This window comes from Hyla sarda, chromosome 7, assembly GCF_029499605.1.
Source record: "Hyla sarda isolate aHylSar1 chromosome 7, aHylSar1.hap1, whole genome shotgun sequence".
NCBI classification, from domain to species: domain Eukaryota; kingdom Metazoa; phylum Chordata; class Amphibia; order Anura; family Hylidae; genus Hyla; species Hyla sarda.
The window spans coordinates 50,297,224-50,308,689 of record NC_079195.1 but is presented as its reverse complement, the minus strand read 5'-3'; the positions used below and the strand labels follow the sequence as shown (position 1 = coordinate 50,308,689).

At 41.4% G+C, this 11,466-nt stretch overlaps 1 long non-coding RNA gene across 1 annotated transcript; it reads right to left on the bottom strand.

Annotated features, from left to right (window-relative positions):
- Nucleotides 1-9,504: 9,504 nt before the first annotated feature.
- LOC130281563 (uncharacterized) lies at nt 9,505-10,762 on the bottom strand. Its single transcript, XR_008846038.1, has 3 exons — nt 10,712-10,762; nt 10,522-10,620; nt 9,505-9,917 (listed from the first exon to the last, which is right to left on the bottom strand). It is a non-coding gene; the product is annotated as an uncharacterized LOC130281563 (long non-coding RNA).
- Nucleotides 10,763-11,466: the final 704 nt, after the last annotated feature.

Sequence of the window (11,466 nt, the reverse complement as noted above, 5' to 3'; positions counted from 1 at the left end):
GGTGACTATTTACGGCATTTTGTTTCCTCCCGCCAGGATGACTGGGCAGATCTTCTACCATTGGCCGAATTCTCATACAACTTCAGAGTCTCCGAATCTTCTGCTAAGTCCCCATTTTTCGTGGTGTACGGCCGTCACCCTCTTCCCCCCCTCCCTACTCCCTTGCCCTCTGGTTTGCCCGATGTGGATGAAGTGACTCGTGATCATTCCACCATATGGAAAGAGACCCAAAATTCGCTTTTACAGGCTTCATCCCGGATGAAAAGATTTGCCGATAAGAAAAGAAGAACTTCACCCATTTTTGCTCCCGGAGACAAGGTATGGCTCTCCGCTAAATATGTCCGCTTTCGTGTCCCCAATTACAAACTGGGACCACGCTATCTTGGCGCTCCTTCTTCCTTCTTCCTCCTTCTTCCTTCTTCCTCCTTCTTCCTCCTTCTCTTCATATTCCCAATGCCCTCCATGTCTCTCTCCTTAAACCACTCATCATTAACCGCTTCTCTCCCAAACTTGTTTCTCCCACTCCTGTTTCTGGTTCTTCTGACGTCTTCTCCGTGAAGGAGATTCTGGCCTCCAAGACTGTCAGAGGAAAAAAAAATTTTTGGGTGGATTGGGAAGGCTGTGGCCCAGAAGAGAGATTCTGGGAACCTGAGGACAACATCCTAGACAAAAGTCTTATCCTCAGGATCTCAGGCTCCAAGAAGAGGGGGAGACCCAAGGGGGGGGGTACTGTTACGCCGAGCGCTCCGGGTCCCCGCTCCTCCCCGGAGCGCTCGCAGCATCCTCTCATTCGCAGCGCCCCGGTCAGACCTGCTGACCGGGTGCGCTGCAATATCACTCTCAGCCGGGATGCGATTCACGATGCGGGAGGCGCCCGCTTGCGATGCGCATCCCGGCTCCCGTACCTCACTCGTTCCCCGTCTGTCTTGTCCCGGCGCGCCGGAAGAGGGGCGGAGCGGGTGCGGGAGTGACACCTGCAGCAGGCGCCCTGATTGGTCGCCGTTGCCCCTGACCACGATCCTTGCTGCCTGCCCTGACCTTCTGCTACGTCCGACCTTGCTCTTGTCTACTCCCTTGTACCACGCCTATCTTCAGCAGTCAGAGAGGTTGAGCCGTTGCTGGTGGATACGACCTGGTTGCTACCGCCGCTGCAAGACCATCCCGCTTTGCGGCGGCTCTGGTGAATACCAGTAGCAACTTAGAACCGGTCCACCAACACGGTCCACGCCAATCCCTCTCTGGCACAGAGGATCCACCTCCAGCCAGCCGAATCGTGACACAGGTGGCATCCTTAACGGGTTAAAAAAACACACAACCTTTTTTTTTCATAACTAAGGCTTCCAATTCTTCAGCTTTAATAAGGGGATGGTCCAATAAGAATGTTCTTTTAGAGAGCAGTCCATAATGCATTGCCTTCCTATGACACTATATACCTAAATAACTACTGGAGAACAGTAGCGCATAACACTACATCTCCGTTAATGCTTTGCTTTTCTAGTAAACTGCTTTCTATTTGCAGAAGAAGTATGTATTCATTCAAGTGTATCTGGAATATCTAATCTCGTATTCCATCGGCTTATTTGCATAAATATGCATGCTCCAAATCCACTGTTTTCCATAGCATATTTATGTTGTGCATTGGCATGCATGAAAAAAAGGCCACGTATATAAAGTAGGCTGCTATTTTCTCATAAATTGTCAGGGTTTTTTTTTTTTGTGTGTAAGTCAGCTGTGAGCTTTGTTTATTGCATGCGAAAAATTTATTGTTTTGTCTGCTGAGTACAGTTTCCTCTTCAACATCCAGAATTGATCTTATTTCAAAGAGAAGAGAAAGGTAAAATGCACTTATTTGGTTTCCCTCAGGCCGATTATTGCCAAAACCCAGCACACAGATTTACAGCAGAATGCCTTCTTACTTTGTGTTAGTTGCATTTTTTCTTCTATTGAATATGCTGCCATCAGAACACAGAAACCCATGCAGGGCATAGATGGGATTGTTTGTGCCCCCATACCCTAAATGCATTACATCTAAAGGTAAGTTATCGTCTAATTGGATTAAGTGTACAATATATATATATATATATATATATATATATATATATATATATATAGTTCAGTAGTCTGCAGACCTCCAGCTGTTGCAAAACTACAACTCCCAGCATGCCAGCAAGTTCCCTTTTTCTTCTGTTTATTGAGATAAACTGTTGAACTGCTAATTTCACACAGTAGACCACTACCTTAAATAAAAGTCATCCTGTCGTTTGACTTTTGCCTGGCCCAACCCCATTTTACTGCAGCCTACCTAATGTGAGGGACTACTGCTGCCTAACTAATGTGGGGGACTACTGCTGCCTACCTAATATGGGGGACTACTGCTGCCTAACTAATGTGGGGAACTACTGCTGCCTTCCTAATGTGGGGGACTTCTGCTGCCTACCTAATGTGAGGGATTATCTACAATGTTGTTGCCTAGCTAATATGGGAGGCTATCTTCTACCTACAAGTTATTGTGGAGACTAACTACCAGGCTTATAGGGGGGGGGCTACCTACTACCTACAAAGCATATATGGTAGTTTTCATACAGGGGAACAGCTATCTGGGGGATTTACGTACATGGGGCATGACTACCTACCTGGGGGACATTACCTACCTTGTGGCATGACCTAGTTGGGGCCACTATCTACCTACTGGGGGCATTACCTACATGGGACACTACCTACCTGGGGCATTACCTACCTATATGTTCCGTAAGTAACACCTTATTTTCTGTCCGCCAACACAAAATTATCTGATCCTGGTGCCAATGTTTTGGGGTTTAGGATCAGATAAAGTGCAGTGCCGGAAAGCTGTCTAAAACATTTTTTGTTAGCAACTGATATGGTCATCAGGTGCAATAGAGATATATTGGTAAGTTTTCTAGTTTACATTTATTTCGAACATTTCCATAAAAAGTTAAATGATTATTGAATTCCAACCCCACCCTTTCTTTTAGAAACCCAACATGTTCCTGCCATAAGAATAAATGGAAGCAATCTCTAACACAGTAAAGACTTGTTGCTCTGCAGCTTAGTCCTGACGATGTTACATTAAAATCCAAGCTGTTTATAAACTACTTCCGCTCTTCTCCATGTGAAGATATAAGGTCTCATCTAAGGAAAGAAGAATACTGTCTTGATTCCCATCGATTTTGTGATTTGCAAGCGGCTGAACATCTCCCTCGCCATGTAATCTTCTAATTAGGACTGGAGTTAGCCTTAAAACCGGTGATTTGCGGCCGGTCTGACAAAAGTCGGATCATGAATTATCAATTTTAATCAATATGTGATGTTCTTTTCATTCTGTCTTGTGTCAGTATCTGCAGAAATGTTGGATGATTCAGATTCTTTGTCACAATAATTATCCCAGGCAGCAAAGCCAGACTACTCGCTATGTCCACAATCACGGCAACAGTCATCCTTTCAGTGTCACAATTCTTCACGTACCTTGTAAGCAGCGGTGTACTATAGGGATGAGAGGTTGGAGCCAGACCATGGTTGTTCTTAAAGGGTCCAAAGGTCAAATGCTTTATTTAAAAAATAAATGAATAAATATAAAAAAACACAAACTTTAGCATTTTTTTTCTTCTTGTATGTGCACAAATTTTGAACATTCATTTTTTTCCATATTTTTCAAGAGAAAAGGACAGGCTGTTCACCCGCAATAAATCAAATATACTGGGTTATAGTGCAAGGGAACAGCATTTAAAAGAGTGGTCACTTGTGAATTGGTGAAGTATTGCCTATAGTATTGAGTTATGCATGTTCATACTTCTATTTCTGCCTCCTCCATATTACCCGCTCTACCAGACCATGAATATGCAAAAGTATTTACTCTCACGTTACTAGGACCTGAGAGTCTGCTAGTCAAGCGACTGTAGGTCCAAAATGCAAATAAATGGTCAATTTGTAGTGAAGACTCCTGAAATGAATTTCAGGGGGTTCACTCATCTCTAGTCCCTAATTCTTGTTTAATGCTGGTGCTGCATACTTGCTGCTGAGTTTCTTTGTAAATTATAAGACCCCATTTAAATGGAATTGTCTTCATGTTGATTCTGATAAAGGTATCGGAATCCATTTGACGACTGTTTCAATTGACATCATAAATTCAAGGCACAAATGTTAAAAAAAAAATTCTCACACAGATTTGAAAAAAAAGAATTGCTATGCCGGCAGCCTGGATGTGGATTAGGACCATGGCTTGGGGATGATCGGCAACTTTAAACGTGACCAAATCAACACCATACCAACTGTAATTCCTTGCAAAAAATCGGAGGGCATGCCTTGAATTTCTTGCCAGTGGAAAATTCCATTATGTGAATTAATGCAACCTTAAGTTGGCCAAACACTTTCAATAGCTGTTGACTGAACATTCATTTGGCCAATAGCTATCTCTCCTGACCTCGCCATACACATGGCCAAATGTTTATGTGTTGTCTATAGGGACGACAAGGTGAGCTGCATCCAGACAGTTATTGTGCTGGCTGATCTTTCTCAGAACAATAGGGTCAAGCAGTGAACATTCAACACACCATCATTTGTTGGTGGAGAGTCAGGAGGCCGCCATACACCTTGGACAGTTGACAAATCCCACCAAAGTCAGCAGGTTCAGCAGGCTTTAATCTAAGGTATATGGGCACCTTAAACTCCACTCCGGTGGAAAACAAATTATTTTTTTATATCAACTGGCTCCAGAAAGTTAAATAAATTTGTAAATGACTTCTATTAAAAAAATCTAATTTTTTTCTTAATCCTTCCAGTACTTCTCAGCTGCTGTATGATAACGAGGAAGTTGTGTAGTTATTTTCTGTCTGACCACAGTGTCCATGTCAGGAACTGTCCAGAGCAGGAGAGATTTGCTGTGGGGATTTGCTCCTACTCTGGACAGTTCCTGACATGGACACAGGTATCAGTAGTGTTGCTCGCGAATATTCGCGATGCGAATTTTATTTGCGAATATCGCATATTCGCGAATTCGCGAATATTCGCAAATATAGCACTATATATTCGTAATTATGAATATATTTTTTTTTCACAGTACACATCACAGTGATCATCCCTCTCTGCTTCCAGCTTGTGTGGTGTAAAGAAAGCTGTAATACTAGTGTGTGAGACTGATGTGCGAATGTTCGCATATGCGAACATTTGCATATGCTAATTTTCGCATATGCGAATTTTCGCTTATGCTACTTTTTGTATATGCTAATTTTCACATATGTTAATTTTCACATACGAGAATATTACGATTATGTGAATATTCGTGAATATATGACAAATATTCGTCCATATATTTGCGAATATTCGCAAATTCGAATATGGCCTATGCCGCTCAACACTAGGTATCAGCAGAAAACACTGTGGTCAGACAGAAAAGAACAACTCAACTTCCTCTGTAGTATACAGAAGCTGATAAATACTGGAAGGATTAAGATTTTTTTAATAGAAGTAATTTACAAATCGTTTTACTTTCTGGAGCAAGTCAATTTTAAAAAATAATTGTTTTCCACCGGAGTACCCCTTTAAGTGTTTAAATGTGGCCTCAGCAGAGGGACAACCTTGTTTCAAATTATCTTCAGGAAGGGTTATGGCTTCTAAAGAAAGAGGATTGTTAAAATCAGACAATGATGGGCAGAATCTTAGAGAAGAAGTACTATCTAGCAACAGCAGCATGAGAAGGAAGACAGTAAATTATGGCCCCAAACAAAGTAAAGCCATTCATTTTATAAGTCCTCATAAAAGTCCACAGTCCTCATAGAGCAAAGATAAATCAGCAGCATTCTTCTCACACTAAACCAGTTACTGTGGTAATAAGGCATCCATTGTATTTAGGAATCCCAATAACACAAATGGTTTTATCTTGAGAAGCCTCAAATTGGCTATTTTGACATAGAAACCGAGTAAAAAAACATCATTTAAAAAGCCCGACCAACCAAGTGAAATCATTCTGTGTACAAGAAGGACTGATGTTATTTGTAGCAAAAGAGACTAAACAAAGATCAGCATTTTAAAATTATCCAAGAAGCCTGAAAGAACATTTCTGCAGCACAAATGTTGCTATGCATCATTTATTAAGAAACTGAATATCTTATAAGGTAATAGAAGGGAATGAGATGAGATTTCGCAGTCAGCACTATGCAACGTATTGAATGTGCGCAGATGGATTTATCACTGTTTAACTGTATGGCTTTACAATCTTATACTCAAGATGGGATTAGTATGGATAAGAACAGGTAAAAATGGTGTAGCCTCAACCGTGCTTAAGCCATAATGATAGAAAGTTCTCCTTTTTTAAGTTCCAAAGAGCGGGAGTGGAATGTTAGCCTTGGGACTCATAACAAAAGTTCATCCATGTTCTCTTACTTATGTTCACTTATCAAACAAATGAAGATCTTTTTCTTCTGACGTTCAGTGTCACAGCTCCATTACTCTGGAGTCTTATATCTATAAATACATATAAATATCTTACACGTTAAGTTCTTCTAGGAAATAACAAAGAAAGATGGAGTCTGCGGATTGTGATGTGTCTATTTTTTCATGGATAAGCCTTAAAGATTAAAGTTAATGGATTTGTAATGTACGGATCAGTAAACAAGAATTATGAATCAACCTTGGCCTTTCCTGTCTTGTTTATGCAGCTTCGACCATTACTGTAAACAGATAGGTTTGGGGAGCTTATAATACATCTTAAACTGAGGTTATTTTTCGGACCTAAATGATTTAAAGGGTAAGGCATTTTTGTCATTTCGAAAATAAACACTGCTTGTTTTTTCTCCTGTCTGTTTCAGGAACGTAGCGATGTAAAATATTATTTTATATTTTTGTAAAATTTTGAGGAAACAAAGTTATCCTCTTAACACTCTCATAAAGTAAATGCAGCTGGGCCCACTGGCTGGGATAGGAGATGTTTTACACCCCAAGATGCCACAGTCACAGTGACCATGGCATCCAATCAGTTACATGTCAGGTACCTGCCCTGCCATGTCTCCAATCTCCTTCACCCCCACAATAATGAAATGCAATATGGTTGTCATGTAAGCCAGGGGTCTTCTGAAAACCTCCATGACTGCCATTGCGCTCCTATCACACCTTTGCATAGGCAGTGTATAACAGGAGAACAGTACACTGAAATAGATATACTGAGTACTTCAATATAATATACAAGTAATCAAGCGATCACATCATGAGGCCCCCCCATTGGGTATAAACAAAATAGTAAAGATCAAGTTAATTTTTTTTTAAGTATATATTTTAAAATGCCTAATATTAAAAATTCAAAGCACTCCCTTTTCCAATTTTGAAATAAAAAAAATTCAAATAAAAAATAATAATGGTATTCCCGTATTCAGAAAATTTTGTGTTACCTATCTTGCACAGTGAATTCTGGTCTCTACTTTTGATTAGACACCATGTTGGATATACATCAATCCCATTAACATTTAGAGCCAGTACCATCTCTGCCTTCTGGGAGGACATTTGACTGTCCTTCAACTATGGTCTCCTAAATACTAAGAGTCCTATTACATGGGGTTTTATTAGCTAATTTTCCAAAATCACCAGTGAACAAGCGATCAGCAGACAAAGGATCAAACACTCCTTGGCTTTAACCTGTCAAAAAACATTGCTAAAACATTGATAGCCGCACATCTTCATTGCAATAGTGGATGCACAGCTGATAAATAATGGTGGCAAAGGCCTACGTGAATGGTAAGGCTGGATTGTTGGTGTGCCCCTCCCGATACTACAGTCGAACCTTTAATGGGCTCGATAAATGAGCACCAATCTAAAAAAAAAAATTCAGCTCATTAGGCCCATGTAAGAGGACCTTACAAGACCATAAGGCTGGGTTGTAACTATTGTAGGTGCAGAGGGTGCAGTTGCATCCAGACCGAAGAGCCTTGGGGAAATAAGATTATACTATAGGAGTAGACCAGTGCTATCAAAGAAGCGTTCTAGCAGGAGGTTCTGTTTTTGCATTGAGGCATCATCAAGTTAAAGCGAATCTGTCACCTAGAAGAGGCTTGTGAAGTTGCGCACACAGTGCACTAGGTCTTCACCTGCCTATTCTAGGCATACCTGTATTGATAAATCAGACTTCTGTATACTTACAAATAACTGCTACATAATTTCTCTGGTAGTGGGGCCAACAGTATAAGAGGTGGGACTTGGGGTTCGCTTTGTTCTGGGGTCGCACCGCCTGTATCTGGCTACGTAATGCAGTTGATTGACAGGTGGGGCTCGTCTACTTATAGCAGCCTTGTGTAGTTTTGCTGGGCGTGGGACAGCTGTTGAATAACTGTGCGACGTAAACAAAAAGAGGTGGGGGGGACCCCAGAGCAGAAGGGACACCAGACCCTCTCTCCAACTTCTGGCCCGACTCCCAGAGAAATTATAAAGCAGTTATTTGTAAGTATACAGAAGCCAAATTTATCTTTACAGGGATCCCTAGAATAGGCTTAAGGAGACCTAGTGCACTGTGTGCAGCTTCACAAGCCTTTTCTAGGTGACAGATTCACTATAAGCCACTGCATAGAGCTATGTTCACATTATTTATTTTTCCACATGGAAAAATCTGATATAAATTTGCAAGATTTGGCAAAAGTCTGAGGCAGACCCACAGATTACTACCACCGATGAAGTAAGATATGCCATGGAGGTTAGCGCTGTTTAAAGGGGTTAATTTGCGCCTCTCAATCTGCATAATTTCCTATAAGAAAAATTCACACAGATTCTGCAGTGCTGTACACTCAAATTGATTTTCTGTCCTGATTGAGGTTCATTATCTAAATTCCCCTATCAGTATGTTTTCGGAGTGTGGGAGGAATCTGGGGAACCCGGAGGAAACCCACACAAATGGGGAGAACTGTACTTGAGATCTGAACCCAGGACCCCAGCACTGCAAGGCAACAGTGCTAACCACTGAGCCATCTATGATATTTCTCCTCGAAATGGGATCTGGCCCTTTTTTGTTTTTAGCATCCTGAGTTTTTAAAGGGGTACTCCGGCGCTTAGACATCTTATCCCCTATCCAAAGGATAGGGGATAAGATGCCTGATCGCGGGGGTCCCGCCACTGGGGACCCCCGTGATCTTACACGCCGCACCCCGTTTATAATCAGCTGACATGCCCCCTCCCATAGGCTTGCATTGAGGGGGGCAGAGCCTTGACGTCACAATGCTCCGGCCCCGTGATCGACAGTAATCAGACCCGGAGTGAACAAGCTCCAGGGACTGATTATTAATGGGGTGCGGCGTGCAAGATCACGGGGGTCCCCAGCAGCGTGACCCCTGCGATCAGGCATCTTATCCCCTATCCTTTGGAAAGGGGATAAGATGTCTAAGCGCCGGAGTACCCCTTTAACCACACAGAAACCGAGTTCCTATTGCAATCTATGGGGAGTGGCTTGTGAGCCCCAAAATCTACAGTAGAAAAACTGATTTTACAAAATATTAAATGACACATTTTAGATTAAATGCTAATTCTTCTCAATTGGAACATTAAAGCAGAACAATATAATCTGCTGCAAAATACGATCTAGTAGAATTCTAGCATCACCCTCTAATCTTATGGGAAAATAGCTTAATGTATTGGCAGGAACAGCTTATCAAATTTTCCATTGATCAGATGGTAAAAGTCAATTCAGTATACTCTATGTAGGCTGTGTTAGCTAACAATTTCCTCTGTTTGCTGATGGTTATCTGCTTCATTTCACACACTCTCTACTTCAAGAGTCTCTCTTCCTAAGTAAGTCAATATACCAGGTTGCACGCAAAGAAAAGGGTCTGTGCTGATAGGATGGCCAGAGATTTGCAGTGTTCATTTCATCTGCTCAGTGCAGTCTCCCAAAGGACATTTTATAGAGCTAGGGTAGTCAAAACCCAATCCTGTAAATGAGAAAGAAAAATGTAAGTTGCTAATATTTATTACTGAAAATTAGCTAGCGAAAAGCGAATAGTCATTGGTTGCCCTTGCAGGCTCTTTTTGGAGTTTGTGGCAGCAAAATTGGACGACAAGAATCATGCAGAATGCTGTTCTTGTCATGGGAACAACTAAAAGCACAACAGAGCCCCCAACGACACTAAGATCTGCCGAGTGCGGTTGGGATCGGTTGTATATAAGTGGAAAGCACCTAAATCTGGTCATAAATGTAGCAATAATTTTGCCATACAAATTGAGAATTTTATTGGATAAATAAAAGCTAAAGAAAAAAAGTAACTGTAGTCCTGGGCAGCTTTTGTTAACCAAAAGCAGAAGGGAGAAAAAAAATCATCATGGTCTATTTGTAGGTATACAGTTCACCGTGTAAAATATATAGATGGTGTCCAGGATCTTTTTGGCCCACAAGGTAAGTGGATTCGCAATAGGTAGAAAATATAATACTTTATCCATGTGTTAAAATGTATCATAAGGCTTCATTAATAATGAATCTTCATAAATAGGTAAAACGCCTGTTTTAAAACCATCATGTAGATAAAGTGTGTTTCATACCTTTGTAGATGTTTGTAGCTGATTGTTATCTGCCTCATTATATGGAGGCAGGGGTTTCAAACTTTTGCAGATGTTTGTACAAATTACCTGTAAACAGAACTTAAAAAAGAAACAAAAAAAACACTGTGGATTAACAATAACGCATATGTCTGAATCGCCCAAACAGCGGTCTCACCTTTCAGGACTTTACCTGGTAGCCCCAGATTCTCACACTTTGCTTACACCACTTTGCCAGTGCCGACTCATAATACACAGGCCGGGAATGCTGAAGTTTCACTTAATAAATACCAACAGGGGTAATAAATACCCCTGCTAAGTGGGAACCCACTATCTTTCTCACTGTATGGTATTATGGCCTCACTCACACAAATCACATTATCATTTGGGGCTCCCCATACAAACTTCTGCTATAGCCACATGGTATCCAGGGGTGAACTTCCCTGCTGCCATGTTGTCAAGCTGCAAAGATTCCACAGCAAATAACATGTTTCCACAGACCAAAATAAGCAATTCACAGTGCACATTAATGAGAAGGGTGTTTTTGACATTCCCAAGCTTATTGCACACTTCATTATAAACTAGTTTCCCCCTCCATAGAAAAATCTTATTTTTTATTGTGGATAATGCCCTGTAAGAACCTGGTTTTACCATTTCTAAGTGATCAGAGGTTGGTGGAACTCAAAACCAGGCATGAGGTATTAAAGTGTAAGGTCACCTAAGCAGCTCACTGAATGCAGCCAAAATGCTGTCAAAATTGTCGTAGGCTGATGCATTTGCCTGAATTTGGACCATGGTTTTTGTGGCCTCACCCTTAGGAAATTCATTGTTAGGTAAATTAAATGGGCATCTCCAAAGGAAAGGGGATAAGATGTTAGATTGCGAGGGTCCCACCACTGGGGACTCCCGCGATCTCCGCTGCAGCACCCCTGCCATTCGGTGCACGGA